The sequence below is a fragment of the Cyprinodon variegatus genome, unplaced genomic scaffold (assembly GCF_000732505.1).
Source record: "Cyprinodon variegatus isolate N-32 unplaced genomic scaffold, C_variegatus-1.0 Scaffold61, whole genome shotgun sequence".
Classification (NCBI taxonomy): Eukaryota; Metazoa; Chordata; class Actinopteri; order Cyprinodontiformes; family Cyprinodontidae; genus Cyprinodon; species Cyprinodon variegatus.
Window position 1 is genome coordinate 966,214 of NW_015150514.1, and position 16,076 is coordinate 982,289.

Here is a 16,076-nt window from a genome sequence, read left to right on the forward strand (position 1 = left end):
TTGAACCTTGAAGCAACCATTAATCCTTATGCTCAATCATTCATCTGTGAATCTACTGCATTCTCTTGTGGCATTGCCAATTGCAATCCTGGAAGTTTTTGCATCAAGTGTAATAAGATGCTGCTAAATCTGGAGCAGACTCCTGAAGAGACTGTAATATTAAATCCTATTCAGTTTATTTATGTAGCGCCAATTCACAACACATGTAATCTCAAGGCACCTTACAGTTTACCAGATCATACAATCAAATTGATTCAAAGTTTCCTACCTAAGGAAAACCAGTTGACTGCATCGACTCATTGACTTGAAGGCAATCCTAAGCATGCTTGTAGCGACAGTGGAGAGGAAAAACTCCCTTTTAACAGGAAGAAACTTTCAGCAGAACCAGGCTCAGTGTCCGAGGCTGACTGGGTGTTCAAGGAGGCAGAAGCAGAGATACAAAAGCACTGTCTTATTCTCAACTGTAAGTTCGGAGCCCATTCCCCCCGTCCTGCGCCCCTCCGCTGGCTGGCGCTTGGGCTCACTGATGCACGGTGATGCTCTGTGTTTGGGGGTGGATCCACGGGGGGTACTGGATTACTCCTGGTGGCTGCTTCGCTGGGCCTGGTCAGGGCTTCCTCCAGGGGGTGGGGTGCCCCAGGGACCCGAGGCCCCAGGGGCCCACAGCCGGATCCACTTCAGGGTGGCTGGGTGCCTACGGAGCCTGCAGACTCATCCCCGTGGATCCTGGGGACTCCAGCATTGTGGCGCCTGGGGGTTTTCCTTGGGGCCGTCTCTCCACCTCCCTTGGTGGGGGGTCGGATTTCCTAGGTTGCCCCCCCAGTCGCCTTTGCTCTTGGGATCCCTTTGAGCGTCTGGGGCTTTGAGTCCCCCGGGGCTTGCCTCGGTGCCCTGGAGGGGCATGTCTTCGGCTCTTCACAAACACTATTGTACTTTTTCCTTTGAATAAACTTTACATGAACTTTCACAAACAACTACAGGTGCTTGGCTCCAGGTACTTAGAGATTCACTTCCATACAGAAAGTCCATATTCTTATCTTCAGCTACAACAGTATACATGTCAGATAAAATAATACCATTTATACTTCAGGGATAGTATCAAGGTGTTACTTTATTATATCTCTTATATCGGTTGGTTGTGCTGTTCTTTTTAGTTCTTTTTGCAGGTGATTAAGCAGACTGAAGATGTTTTATTATTACCTCCCTTTTATCTGCTATTTCTTCTATCTTTTCTGCGTTTTTTCTGTTTTTCCTTTCCTGTTCTAATTACATTGCAGTGTTCATAAAATCTTTAATACTCCCTGCATGAATTATAATAAAGCTATTTATATGCATAAATCAAGCGGAACACTATGACGATAGCCGTAGTGCTCCACTTGTGAAAGCACAATCTGTTGGGCTCTCTTTTTGGCATCAAGACAATTATTCTTATTGCCACTTTACCAGACAGGACATTGTAGAAAAGAGGAGTGCTAAGGATCTTAGGAAGAATCCCTAAAGAATCCCATAAAATCATTACTGGTCAACCTGTGCAGGTGGGATGGACGGTCCAACAGAGCTATGGCTCTGGGTGAGTTTGGAAACTGCATTCAAAAGATATCTAGGATTATTCTTATTCTCATATATTACTGAGGAGAAATATGCTGCTCTTGCTTTACAAAGGGTACTCTTACACAGTAGTAAATTTTTTTCCCCCAGACTAGGTATGATTCCCGTAGGCCTGTGGAATTTCTACCTTTTTGCTCCAGAGTGCACAGCTCTGCATTAAACCACAGAGCCAGCTTTCTATTTTTAAAGTTTTTCTTTTTAAAAGGGGCTCCACTGTCTAGGCCAGTATACAGAGAACTAGCAAACCCATCAACAAAATCATCAACCTGTGAAGGGGAATAAACTAAACTTTTGCCCTATGTAGCACTGATCAGCGACACAGAGGAGAGAGAAAGTGAAACAGATTATTTAAAATGTATAACTGCACTATCTGATAATGATCTGCTAAAGTGAAACCTTCTTTTGCGGGAGGAGAACTCTGTTTAAGTAATGCTGAAGGTTATTAAAAATGTTCAGAGAGGACAGCGCTGTGAGGAAATACTGTTATTTCTTCACATTCTATGCAGTATGTTGGTAACAAGGTCCAAAGTATGAAGATGAGAATGTGTGGGGCTAATCACATTTTGAGCAAAGCCAATAAGATAGCATTAAAGGCTGCACTTAAGCTATCACCTTCAATGTCAGCATGGATGTTATAATCCCCCACTATGATCAACCTGTAAGTATTTAACACAAAATCATATAGGAATGCTAAAAATTAATCTAAAAGTTCAGAGTAAGGAGCTGGTGGATGATACAAAGTCACAAATAAAGAGGTTTTCTTGCTTTACAATTCGGATGAGGGAAAATAAGGGATAAATGTTCGAAAGACGTGTAATTATTAACTGCCTTTGGAGTAATCAGCAAGTCAGAATAAAAGATTGGTGCTACTCCTCCTCGCCCACAATTTCAGGGTATGTCAAAATTAAAATGCTGGAATTCAGAATAAAATTAACCAACCACCAATTTACCAAATGGAAAGTTATGCCCTACAACTCCAGGAAACTGCCTAAGACTCATTTTCTGCAGCTGTAGCCGTAAATAGACCGACTGGTAAAAGCGTTCAAACTGAGTGGCTTTTTGCGACTTGCCTGCAATGGATCATAACCAGAGCCGCACTACAGTGAGTTAGCTTAGCCAAAACCCCCACCACTAATCCCCACACTTAGCCTCTCCCTTATTGGTCTCTTGGCTCTGTCCACTTTGGTGGTATTTTTCCACATTGGTCTTGGGGCAGGTTTTTGTTTGATATTTTAAAAGAATTAACCTCTTCTAAAGTCACCTGGTTTTTAAGACATTCTGGATTAGTGTTACATTTAGGTTTTAAACCACCCTATTTGAATGTTTCAACTATGTTAACATCCTGACTGTAGAAAAAGCTGGTTTCAGCTTCCAACCAGATTTCCTGGAGTCCCTGTACCCTGTTCATTATTTTACCATAAAGGATTTCTTTTGTCTGTGATCTGGAATGTTTGTCTTTTTTTTTTACAAACTGATGAAGATCTTGCAGAGTATTTTCAAATATCATTAATTTGTTTGTATTTTAATATTGGCATCTCAAAAGCTCCAGTGTTCACCAAACTGCAAAAACGATCTAGAAATAAGTTGAAATTTCTTAAAATAAGTGTATTTACCCTTAATGTGAGTAGGTAAATAAGATGATTTGATAATGGAATTAGTATTTTTACTTTTAAAATAAGATACTATTCACTTGAAATAAGACAATGCAATTATTTTTTCTTATTTTAAATGTAATTAAAAAAGTGTCTCAATTACCTCCTAAATAAAAAAAATGCACTTTCTTTTTAAGATGAAATAACCTCTTTAGATTTCATTTTTTTGCATTGCAAAGAGACTAAAACTCAGGCTGTTTTACAATGACGGGTTAGTCATATTTTTTGTTGGCTTTTGTCCCTCTGTGCTAATTGAATCAAGTTTTTCTGATGCCTGTATGATAAGATCTATTGATTAAATGACTGCGAAAATGACAAAGCCTGTGAAGGGCTGAAATGTGTGTAAGACCACAATCAAAAAGCTGAGGTTAAGCAGATGACCATGTGTGGTTTGCCCCATAGCTTCTATAATTCTTCATCATTTGTCCCATTACTCATCCCATTCACCAAGCTCAGTCCCATTAAAATGACTGACATCCCAGTGTCTGCTGTAAATGGGTCCCAGAGGCATCCTGAAAGAAGCTCAAACTCATCACTTTCTTTTGAGTGAAAATCTCTACACATCTGTCAAAGTATAAAAATTGATTTTGCTGTCAGAGTTCACATCTTTGAAAATTTAAAAGGTGACTTCAAATACCAAAATATCAAACCCTGAACGGTGGAAGTAATAATTTTATTAATCTGCTTAGTTTAATGGTTCAGAATAGACCTGGGACAGTCATCTATAATGTCTATGAAGAAACACACAAAACATAAAGAGAATAGCTAGCTGTTCTTTACAAAGTTAAAAGCCTTGCCTTCACAACTTTTTAAAAGTTTGGAAGCATCCAAATTCTTTATATTCAACTTCCAAGGTCTTTCGTGATAGTTTGAAGTGATCTCAAGCATTTTTCTAAAGCTCTTTTGGTATTTCTGTTCAACTGGACTATCTTTTCACACACTGGAACACAGTTCAAAGCTTATGACTAATTAGATGAGTAGTAGGTGCTTCAGCGGGTAGATAAGTGGACAAATGGAGGACAGGGTATGATGTGACAGCCCTAAATAGCTGTTTACAGACAGGTTTTCAACACCAAGTCTCGGGGCTCTCTATGGCTCAAAGTTTTAGTTTGAAAACCTCCAGGGACGTCATGCTTTATGTTACCATCAGGAATGCCTAAAAATGAATGCTGCATGAAAGCATGCGGCAATCCAACCAAGATCTTTTTATCCATAATAAGAACCTGAAAAGTACTAAAACTAACACAAATAACCAATATAAATCTGTGGATTTAAATCAATTCTGATATTTTCTAAAATACCTAAAACAATGATGGAAACAGCCACAGAGGGAGAAAAACTGTAAATATTCCTCTGATTAGATTATTTAATGTGCTTCCTCTGTGAGCAGAGAAGCATAAAATCAGAGCACTTTACTAAAACAAACAATGGTGAATCAGCATATGTATTCCTACAGTAATAGCATAAATATTTCCTAACTGGTGTGATTATTCACCAGATGGACAAGCAATAGATAAATCCCACAGTCCAGTAATAGCTGCATAAAAGCATGAATAATTGTGAAAGGATGGCAGCCTTGGCTCTCCTAGAGGACAGAGATCTTCTGACCTGCAGGGACATGATGATAGAAGATTTATGAGCTGATTAAGTTGGGTTGAACCTTGGGACATGATGCCAGTTCAAGTTCTATCATTGTGTTGTGCAATCAGAGTGTTTTTAGAAAGAGATGATTGACAGGTCTACTAGTTTACAGCCATTCTAAACCGACCCATTCCAGTTAGATGGGAGGAACCATCAGATGTTTAAAGTATGCACATCAAATATGAAGGAAACCAGAACTGTATATGCACTCATATTGCTATGTTTGTTGTATTTGGAGCAGACTTCAAGATGGATTGGCACATGAAATTTGTTTCTTCTATTGTATTCTTCTTTGTTTCTTTCTTTCTTTCTTTCTTTCTCTATATCTGCCTCTTCTGAGGCCTTTCTTTGCTTCTCATACACTTCGTAGATACTTTTTCACTTACGACCCTCAGTTTCTGAAAGACACCTTCTTCAAACAGTTGTACAAGAAGAAGTTGCCAACACTCAAGAAAAACATGATATTCATACAGGACAATGGTACGTCACACACATCAAAATACACCACAGTGTGGCTGGCCAGAAAAAGTCTAAAAGGAGAAAAAATGACATGGCCCCCTTGTTCACCTAATCTGAACCCCATGGAGAACCTGTGGTCCTTCATGAAATGTGAGATCTACAGGGAGAGAAAACAGTCCACCTCTCTGAACAGTGTCTGGGAGGCTGTGGTGGCACTGTGACACTGACAGAATCTATGGATGGAAGGATTTAGAGCGTCATGGTGAAGAAAGGTAGCTATATTGGTCACTGATTTTCTTTTTTTTTTATGTTGCAAATGTTTATTTCTGAATTTTGAGTTGTTATATTGGTTTACCTAGTGAAAATAAACAAGTGAGATGGGTATATATTTGTTGTTTATTACGTTGCTTAATAATTCTGCACACACAGACATCCTCATAAAATGGCCAAATCTAGAAAAAAAAAACCCATCAACTTCCAGAAATATAAAACTCTGATATTAAGGAGTCTTTGGGGTTGATTGAGAACACAATTGTGTCCCAAAAATAAAAATAATCCTCAAAAAATACAACTTGCCTAATAATTCTGCACACAGTGTATATGTCTGAAAGTGCACATGTGCAGAAAAAGATAACTGGGGGACTAGCATGTAGGGTAGCCCTATGTATAAACATATCACCAGAATGATTGACAATTAGAAGGACCACTTATTTTGATGATCCACCTGGAAAAAGAAATTCCTCCACTATACTGTACCTTAAGACTCTAAGAATGACCAGAGATAAATAAATTAATTAAAGCATTTTCTGGGGTGCATGCTGCTGAACCCAAATAAAAGTGACAGACTCATGATCTCAGTATTTTTTGGGCCCTGTGTATGGCCCTAGATGGAGCAGGGGTTAAGTCTAGGTTTATTACCTTTGAAAGCGGGCAAAAATGTAGCAGGGTCTTTTGAAACAACATTTTGAAGCAGTAATTATTTCCTTCATTACAATTGGGCTTGTTACTGTAGTGCTTTCTATATCAGACTCAGTTCTCCCTCAAACGCCTCGATTTAGTCCAGGATGCTGTTGCTCAGAGCTAAAATGAGCTGGGAAGAGACCTGGCTTTTCCCATCATTAGCCTTGCTCCACAGATCAGAAACACACTTTTAGATCACATTTGTGAGACAAAAATCCTGTTTCCACTCATTGTGGAATTTTTTTTTTTTTGACTTCTTTCAGGCCTGAACAATCTGTGGTGAACCACAGTTTAATAACAGACCAGGACAACTTTTTACTGAGTGACAAATCAAATTAATGTTTTTAAGACCCTTTGGAGAATAACTGGTAAGTTGTGACATGTTGCAGACCCCTGGTCTACACAGTGTTCACAGGTCCCCTTATAACTGTGTTTGTATTTATTCTGTTTAATTATGTCCCTCGGTGAGTCTTCCTCTGTCTCCACAGGCCTCCTGCTCCCTCACAGCTGCAGTGCAATCACTGCTCCCTGTATTTACACATCAAGGTACTGTAGTTGTTTGTTGGAACCTGCTGTGATTGTCCAGCTCTCCTCAGTGTCGTCATCCTAATTGTGTTTCGTGCAGTTTTCATTACCCCTTTTTTTTTCTTTTGTGTTGCCTCCATGTTCCTCATGAAAGTTTAGACTTTCCATTTTTATCCAAGGCTTTGTGTGGTTCACGCATTTAATCTCAAGCCTACTTATTGCAATTTGGTTCTTATTAAAACCACCCAAAATTTGCTGGAGCTAAAACCCTTTTTGTTTAACTCTAATATTTGGTGGTTTTCAGAAATTCTAATTAAACTGAGAAGGTGGACTTTATGTAAATTCTTGGTACTGTGTAGATTGTGAGACAATGTGCAAAAAATATATATAATCAAGCCAAATATATGTTTGCTAAATTAATTGAAGTTACATCTTATAAAAATATTTATTTAAATCATTGCAAAGCACAATTTTATTCAAACATCTAACCATAGATCTGTAAAAACTTGATGAGCGTGGCAGCTGGGAAACCTCATAAGTGTTATGGTATGTAAACCCCTCTGAGCTAATATTTACTATAATATTGGTGTTAAATGAGCGGATTCCACCAGTTTGCATATCAAAGATGCTGAGGAAAAGCTCTTTGAGCAGTGAGATGTTTACTCAGCAAACAACTGTTTAATTTAGAAAATAATTTCCAGCTGCTGTGGATTTTCTTGAGAGGATGTGTGTGTGTGTGTGTGTGTGTGTGTGTGTGTGTGTGTGTGTGTGTGTGTGTGTGTGTGTGTGTATGTGTGTGCGAATAGATTTCAAGTATTCAGAATATAGCTTCTAAATAATTAAAACCATCCAAGGGGAAATTAATAGAGCTATCTTGTTACTGCGCTCCATCTTGATAACTCTCCAGGCCACCCAGACGGTTTAACAGACCTGTCAGGAGTCACCGCATGTGACAGTTACTATTTGGCGTCCGAATCGCCTAATTGATCCTCCCTGTGATTGCTGCAGAGTGAGCTCCCCACAAAGTGCAGAAACTAAGGAAGTATTGATGAAATGTTGGGGAGATGTGGATGGAAGTACACATACTATTGAGCAGGAAAGGCCTCCTTGGGGGAAATCTTGTTTCTGGATCAATGTTATATTATGGGATGGATTGAATGAGATGCAGACTGAGGCTTTCCACCTGCCATGGGTAGTTGTAGACCTAATATAACTGCCCCATGAGTGGATGCTCAGAGTAATAAATTGTACAGATAAAAGCTCTTATGGGTAAATTCTACCAGATGTGGTTGTTTTCTGTTTTGATGTAAGAAAACTAATTAGAAAGAAGCTCTTGAAAAGGGCAGAAAAAGGGAATCTATAAAACCTTTAGGGGCTCTGATGTATTTTCTTAGACTTTGAAAGGAACACCTGAATGCCGTTTTCTGAATTCCTTGCCCAGTGAAACAGTATATTCTATTTTCTCTTCTCATTCCAGCTCACCTAATCTCTCTACTTGTGGGACAGTGATTAGGTGGATGAAAGTCTGACTTTGTAAAGAGAAACAGTTCCGCTGGCTGAATTGGTCTTTACACAATGTTAACGTTTTATCAGGAGAGAAAAGTAGACAAAGGGAAGAGGCAGATAGAAATGCATTACAGGGAGTCAGTTGTTTTTTTTTTTTTATAGAAATGGAAATTCAAAGAAGATTCTGAAAGTGAAACTTTAAAAAAATCATCAGGGAGATTTTATTTCCTCATAATTTGAGGATTTAGGTTTTGAGTTATGATCAGTCAGATCCATTTGTCGGCTGGTCTGTGATTCTCAAAAAAAAAAACAGAGTTAAGGAAACTCCACTTTGCAGTAGCGTGCTGCTACAATGAACATCTTGAACAAAAGTGGACATTTTAAGAAATATTCCTGCTCAAAGTGCTGTTAGCTAATCATATGGCATCTAGATATGATGAAGAAAAATTGAGGAAATCAAACAGATCATGAATGGCAAGAAGGTATATGATTTAACAGAACATGACAATAGCGAGATGATGAGGAAGCAACACGCCAAGGTACAGTATGCACCTTGCAGTAGAGTTTCCAACACAATGTCATTATTTTTGTCAAAACACAAAAGCAACATTCCTTTTTCCTTCATCACAGCAGACAGTTTTTAAGAAAACCTTTTTGTTATCAGGAGTGAACCTCCAGATAACAAATAACCTGAAGATAAATCATATTTAATCAATTAGATTATTATTGAAATGTTATTTTGTTTCAGTAACATTATTCACTGAGAGATAAACGTAATACTGATTAAATACACAATGACTTATGTTATTTATCTCTATTAAGATGATGAAATTATGAAGAGTTTTCACTTAGACCTGTTAAGATTAAAAATGACACCTAATTTCACAGTTTTGCTGTGTTTGGTTCTGTTTAAGTTTTCTTTTTGAGTTTTCATTGGTTTCATTTCCATTTTATATTGTTTTCTGGTTGTATTTTAGTTCTTATATATTTCTTGTTTACCCTCTGTTGCCCTATTGTGTTAGTATCCTTCTCCCAGCTCCCTTCTAGATTCTTCTGTCCACACCTGCTCCCAATCAGTTGATTACCCCAGTCTTTGTTCTGTTTGGCATTTATACTCCTCCTCTTCAGTTACTGTTATCTGGCTTCTAACCATTCCTTGCTCCTCATGTGTGTTGTTCGAGATGTTTCCGGGTTTTTTTTTTTGTTTTTTTTTTTGTGGTTATGCTATATTTAGTGTTTTTTTTTATTTGTCTCAGTTGCCACCTCTTGTATTATCAAATCTGCAAGAAACCGCTTCAGTTTCCGTCTCTGCATTGGGGTCCTCTTTAAACTTCCGCTCAACTTGACACCTAAATGCAGGTTTAATTAAAAGCACGTAAATAGAAAAAAGTAGTGAAAAAAATTCAGAAGTATAATTATGACTGTGTTGCATGCAAAATCTGTCTCTTAGCCTACTAGTGTACACGGCCTTTACTCAGCTGTTTTAAAGCAGTCGTATCCATGGATATATAAGTAAATATTAAAAGAGTACAACGTGACAAACAGGAGTCGCCGCTAAGCATCAAGGCATCTGGAGATGCAACATCAGAGGTGCAGAAGCTCAATAAAAAAAAATGACATATTACTGTGACAGTTTTTCTTAAATGCAATTTATATCTAATTGATATGAAATGTAATTTGTAAAACATACAAGAAAAATTAAGCATTTTACAGAGTACACCATGAAAAGACATAGTGTTTGAAACACTAAAAAAAATGATTTTACCCAGTTAAACAAAAGATAAATAAAATAATAACTAAAATAATAATAAAAAATAATGATAAAATTAAAATCAACCAATTTCAATATCTATAGTAAATAAGCTATTAGTGGAAGTAGGATTCATAGAATTTGCATTAATAAAATTTTTCAATAAACAAATTATGTTTAAGCTAGTTGTTTTGGATGAGTTATGCTACTGTTTTAATTTTTTTCCTTTTGTATTCATGTGTCACCTGTATTATGAAAATATTAACAGCAGAGCTTCTTTTTATTTTGATAGTCTCTTCTCTCTCTGTATGTGTGATTGGGCCAGTGCAGGTCTGTTTTCTGTCTAGGAGCTAGAAGTCTTCTGTTCTCAAACAAACATGCAAAAATGGTTTGAAGTACTGGAACAAACTTATTGTTGAAGTAAAGCAATGCCAAAGTCTTAAATTGGTTTTCCATAAAAAGATATGAGATGAGAGAAGGCTGGTGAACATCAATGGTTCTCCAACTCACTGGTGCAAATGTAACCATGTAGTATTTTTATGTTATTTGTTATACTTTCACAAAAAGCCTTTTGCTGATTGGACTTTTCTTGTGCCTGATGTAATGTACACTTTTAAGAAATGTTTCTAGATATATTCTATAGTTAGAGAGGAGGTGACAGAAAACAGCAGAAATGCATAAAGGGAAATGAGAAGGAGCTGATTAGAAGGCAACGAGTATAGATAGGAACTGGAAAATACAGAAAATTACACACATATTTTACACAAGGTGGGAGTGATTACAAGCAGAATAGGTTAGTCTGTGTGAATGAGGGGTCAGTGATATTGACAAGGATTAAGAAAATGATACCAAAGTTTTATATATACATTAAAAATCAGGATGAAGGCTTCAAATTTAGTCACATGGGATAAAAATAACAGACCATCACACCATCACACATGTTTTCCTGAAGTAATATTTTCATGTCCCCGCATCATGAGGTTTGCATGATTCTGCATCATGTTGTCTCATGGAACTACAGGTGTGGTTTCCCCTCTTAGAATAGATAGAGTCACTTAAACAGTTTAGGAAAAGCCTAGACTTACCATAGAAAAGCAAACGTTGCTGTTATTAACCTTTCCTTGCTCTGATCACCTGGCTCTTATCCTAGACTTTGCCCTGCCTATGGATTCTGATTTGTCCTCCTGTTTCTCCTGCCTTTCCTACTATCATATTCATGGTTCTGAGCCTCTGCCTGACCACGGTTCATCGTAACTCTGCTGGAGTTATTCTCTGGGACTTCCTGACCAGTGACAGCAACATCAGCACTACTGTCAACCGGGTTCTCTTAGTTCTCGTTCTTCCCAGAACGAGAACTAAGAGAAGGTTAGTGACTATTATATGTTTTGATTGATGCACATCGTAAAGCTAACCTGGTCACTAATCTTATGTCTCTGTTTCCATGGGTTTCTGCCCTAATCACATAAACTATTGCAGCAGTTTTGTTTCAATAAACTGTTAAGCTTTCACACCGGTTGTCTGGTTTGAATTCTGGGTCCATCTGTTCTGATCATTACACCATCTGGAGATTATAAAATCATATTTCACACAAAAGGCGATACTGTCCCTGCAGCAAAATAAGATTTAACGTGGCAGAGAGCAGTAAATGGTTGAAAGGGTTTAGGTAGAGAACATGGCATCTCCTGATAGAATTGCTGTAAAATGTGGATTTAAAAAAAAAAGTTTAATCGAAAAGGAGAAACTAAAATACATTCTAAAATCAAAACCTATAATTCTTAAAATAGAGAAGGACCAGGGCATCTAAATAACATCTATGCTTCCATTTATGCTTGGAAACCCCAAAATATATGAAGAGCTTTTGCTTGACACTTAAAAATATGATAGGAGCTATATTATTGCTTTACTAACACTTGCAACAAAACCTAAACTAGTCTATGGTTGAAGAGAAAAATAATTAATGAACTCTTTCACCCTGATCTGGATTTGAACCCCCCTGTCTCCCTGCCAAACGATAAGAATAACACTTTAGAAAACCTGTTTTGGACGATAAAAGGTTAACATTAAATTCCTGACAGTTTCCAATAAACTGACAGTTTGTCTTCAGCACAAAAATAAAGTGCAGCACAAAGAACTTTTCCTGTCATATGAAAAGTCTTTGCTTGAAATTTTATTGGATAGATTTTTGAGTCTGGTAAAGAAAATTCCATAAATCTATTTTAAAAATATGGGATGGACAGTAATGAGCATTTGCTCTCCCGCAGCTTCAGGCTCCTTCAGTAAAGGTCACACCATTTCTGACAATTTTCTTGTGTTTGATCTCAGCTGAAATTTTTAACTGACTCAGAATAACGTCAGGAAATCCTGCAACTGACTAGAATTATTCTAAAAGAGTAAACAGTAGGATTAATTGGTCTTGAGATAAACAGGGACTTACTCTCAAACTCGTTCAAAGTTCTGACTTATCCAGCTTCCCCAGGTCTTGTTAGGATATCTATAGTGATTATGTCAAGGCACTCTAATAAATTAAGTCTTGGAGAATAACAACATGGCACGATGAAGGTTGAAGTGTCTTAACTACCTCTACATGTTGAATCAAAGCGTTTGGTTAGAAGATCTCTGGATTTTATGGGCTAAGAAATGTCATGTTTCACAAAGCTTCTCTTTTTCCTTTCTCCTGAAATTCTCTTCTTGGAAAATGTCAGTGTAACTAGAACAGAAGGTGCTGTCATGAGTTGGGAAACAGTCATGCATGACGATGGATCATGAACAGAAATGATTGACTACTGGTAAAATGTAGCGGTACCTGTAAAGATGGCATCACATTGTTCCCCACAGGCAGGTTAAACTCGCCGTCAGTGAAACGGCTCACTGATGCTGAACTTGGATCTAAAGCTCGGTCCAGCAGCCTCTCCTGTCCACTGAAAGGAGCCAGTTGAGGTGGGGTGAGATCTAATGAGGATATGCTCCAGGGTACTTTATTGTAGTGGTCAGGGAGCCTCATGGGATACAGAGCCTAAAGTTGTTTTGGTCTGGAAAAGAAGAGAAGCAGAACATCCAAGGGAATGTGTTTCTCTTGCTTCAGTGGTTGCGCACTTGCCAATCAAAGGTAGAAAAGTCTTTGAATCAGACTTGTGAGTGTGAAGCCTTTGTTATGGCCTATGCGGTCTTCCATGTTTTGGTTAAAATCAAAAGAATCTGTCAGTCTTAGTTTGATCGCACTCATAAAAAATTGAATTTGAACTTTTCATCTGCCCTGCACTTAAAGCCTCAGAAGCAAAGCACAAAATTCAGTCATTATTCTTAAATAAACCCTATTTCAAAATAGTAGAATTAAACAATAAAGCTGGCTTCAAACACATATTCTCTTTGTAGATTTAAAAAGATTAAAATATGGACTGAAAAGTTAGCGCTTGACTACTTCATTAACTAAAAACTACCTCTTTGTATTTGTTTCTATCTTCTGCGGTTACACGAAAAGAATGTCGGAGTATTTCAAAGCTTGTTACTATGCCTTTACTCTACTAAACCTGCAAGCCAAGATCTGAACTAAATATCAGCCTGGAGCACAGGGTGTATGAAGAACAATTCAATTTAAGTTACCCTTTATTCAAACAGGCCATTTATACACTGAAAACTTATATTTGAACCCGAATTTCCACATGAAAATAAGGAAGATGAAATAATCTGTTTTAAAGGAAAAGTGAATCAAAAAATGGTTGTGATGAAATGTCAACAAAGCTTAGTTTTAGTCACATACTCTTATTATAAAAAGCACAAAAAATTTATACTTGCACACATTAGTCATTATACCCCAAGTTTCAATTCAGCGATTGCGCCCTCCGAAGGCAAGATTTGTCTGCCAAATATGGCATAGCGCGGTGCTGGGGCCTGTTCTAATTGGAAGACTCCTCTTTATCCAGCTGACAAATGCAGTCTTCCTTTTGCTTGTTTAGGAGGACAGGTCCAGTGTATCCTACGTAGCCTTGGGTATCCCATGATTCATTGCAAGACCAAGCTGAGGAAAAAGGTAAATGGCGCAGAAGAGTGGTGTATATTACAAGTGTAGTTTAATATAATGCAAGCATCTGAATAGTTCACTCTGAAATGGATGCAAATAGTTGTTTTAAATGGTCATTGAGTCAGATATGTGGCGAATAATGTTTGGTTTATTGAAATGTTTTATCTATCTCTGTTCAGATGGACATTTAAGTACATAATCTAATATCTCTGCAGTGTGGGGAACACAAATCTGTTATTCACGATGATGGTACTGCCGCTGAAGCTCCTCAAAAATATTATTATCACCCAGAACAGTGGTTAGAAGTTAGGTATCCATTCTTTGCCTGCTTTGTTTGTCAACTGTCACAGTTGGTGGGTGACGGAGCGTATGGGCGGTGAAAGCCGGAGAAGGCTGGACCTGTTTGAACCCATAGGCAAACTTTTCTGGCCTCCTTATTTTCTACCTAGAACCAGATCCTTGAGGGACGCAGCCTCTGAAATCAAACACACCCATAGTGTTTACTTTGTGTTTTTCAGCCAGAAAAAGATCTGCAGACATTAACTGTATTGTATTGTCACACCCCCATCCCCCCAAGGGTGGATACCAGATGCCTTAGAGTGCAAACCTGAAGTCCAAAAAACACAAATATCCACCGCACGGGGAATAAAACATTTTTGGATCAGCTGATTATTGCAATTCTACTGAAGATAAATACATTAAACAATTTTTCTAGATCTTGCTTGGACATCAGTCCTTTAAACCNAACATTTTTGGATCAGCTGATTATTGCAATTCTACTGAAGATAAATACATTAAACAATTTTTCTAGATCTTGCTTGGACATCAGTCCTTTAAACCTGGAAAAGTTGTTTCAGGCCTGAGTCCATCATGACTTTCTTTGCTCATATGTGACCTAGATCTGATCTTTTCATGACAGTCTGAACAACAGAAATACGATTTTTTCCAATGCAACCCAGGTCACTTGGTTATGTGGTCCTGAATCCGATATGTACCTGATTGTTTCAAATGCAGCCTGTGTCTGAACGGCCAGGTCGCATCCATCCAACCTGAACGTCATTGATACCCGACAGTAGTCACTCTTCTTGCTACGCAGAAGCGATAAGAAAAACAACAGCAATGGTGGACGATAATGCAGAGAGCAGTATTTATGTTTAAGCATCTTGGAAAGATTGAGTTTTTAAGGTTGGAAAAGATCACTAGAGGAGTTCTTGCACTACCATCCATGTTTACTTCCGTAAACACAGGGCATGCTTGCTTGTGACGTCATTGCCTCCTCTAGTGCACATGCAGGACACTTAGGTTGTATAAATGCAGTTCACACAGGAGATCACATACAAGTCGGATATATTTGGAAATGTGAACAGCAATGCAAAAAAATTGGATTTCCAAAAAAAATCTGAATTGAGCATCAAGGCCTGCAGTGAGGCCCAAGATTTAAGCCATAATCAATTGTTTTCTAGCTCCAATAACTGAAGCTGTGAGACAACTCTGGATCTTTCCTCGTTTGGTCCAAAAATGATCTCCATTTTGTTTTAATCTGTTGAAAAGAATGATGGCGCATCAAAAATATTGATATTTTCTAAGAATCTAGCCAATGCTCTGGTAATTGTCACCTGGTGACATTATGATGTAAAGCTTTGTGTTATCTGCACATCTGCTGGAATTGATCTGATTGTTTGTTATAATCTGAGCTAAGGGGAGCATGCAGATTATGACTGTTTCTCTGCTTTGACACACCTGAATTAAAATTATTTGATTAAGGTGGACCTAAACTGTGGATGAAATTAAGCATTTGATTCAGGTGTGTTGGACCAGGCAGATATCTGAATGTTGCGGGATACCAACCCTGGAAGACTGAGTATGACATCTCTGCATTAGGGTGTACAGACTTACAATAAGCAGATCAAACCTTGCCCAGAAGCTTATCAACCTTTGATAGAGGGAAGCTGGAAAT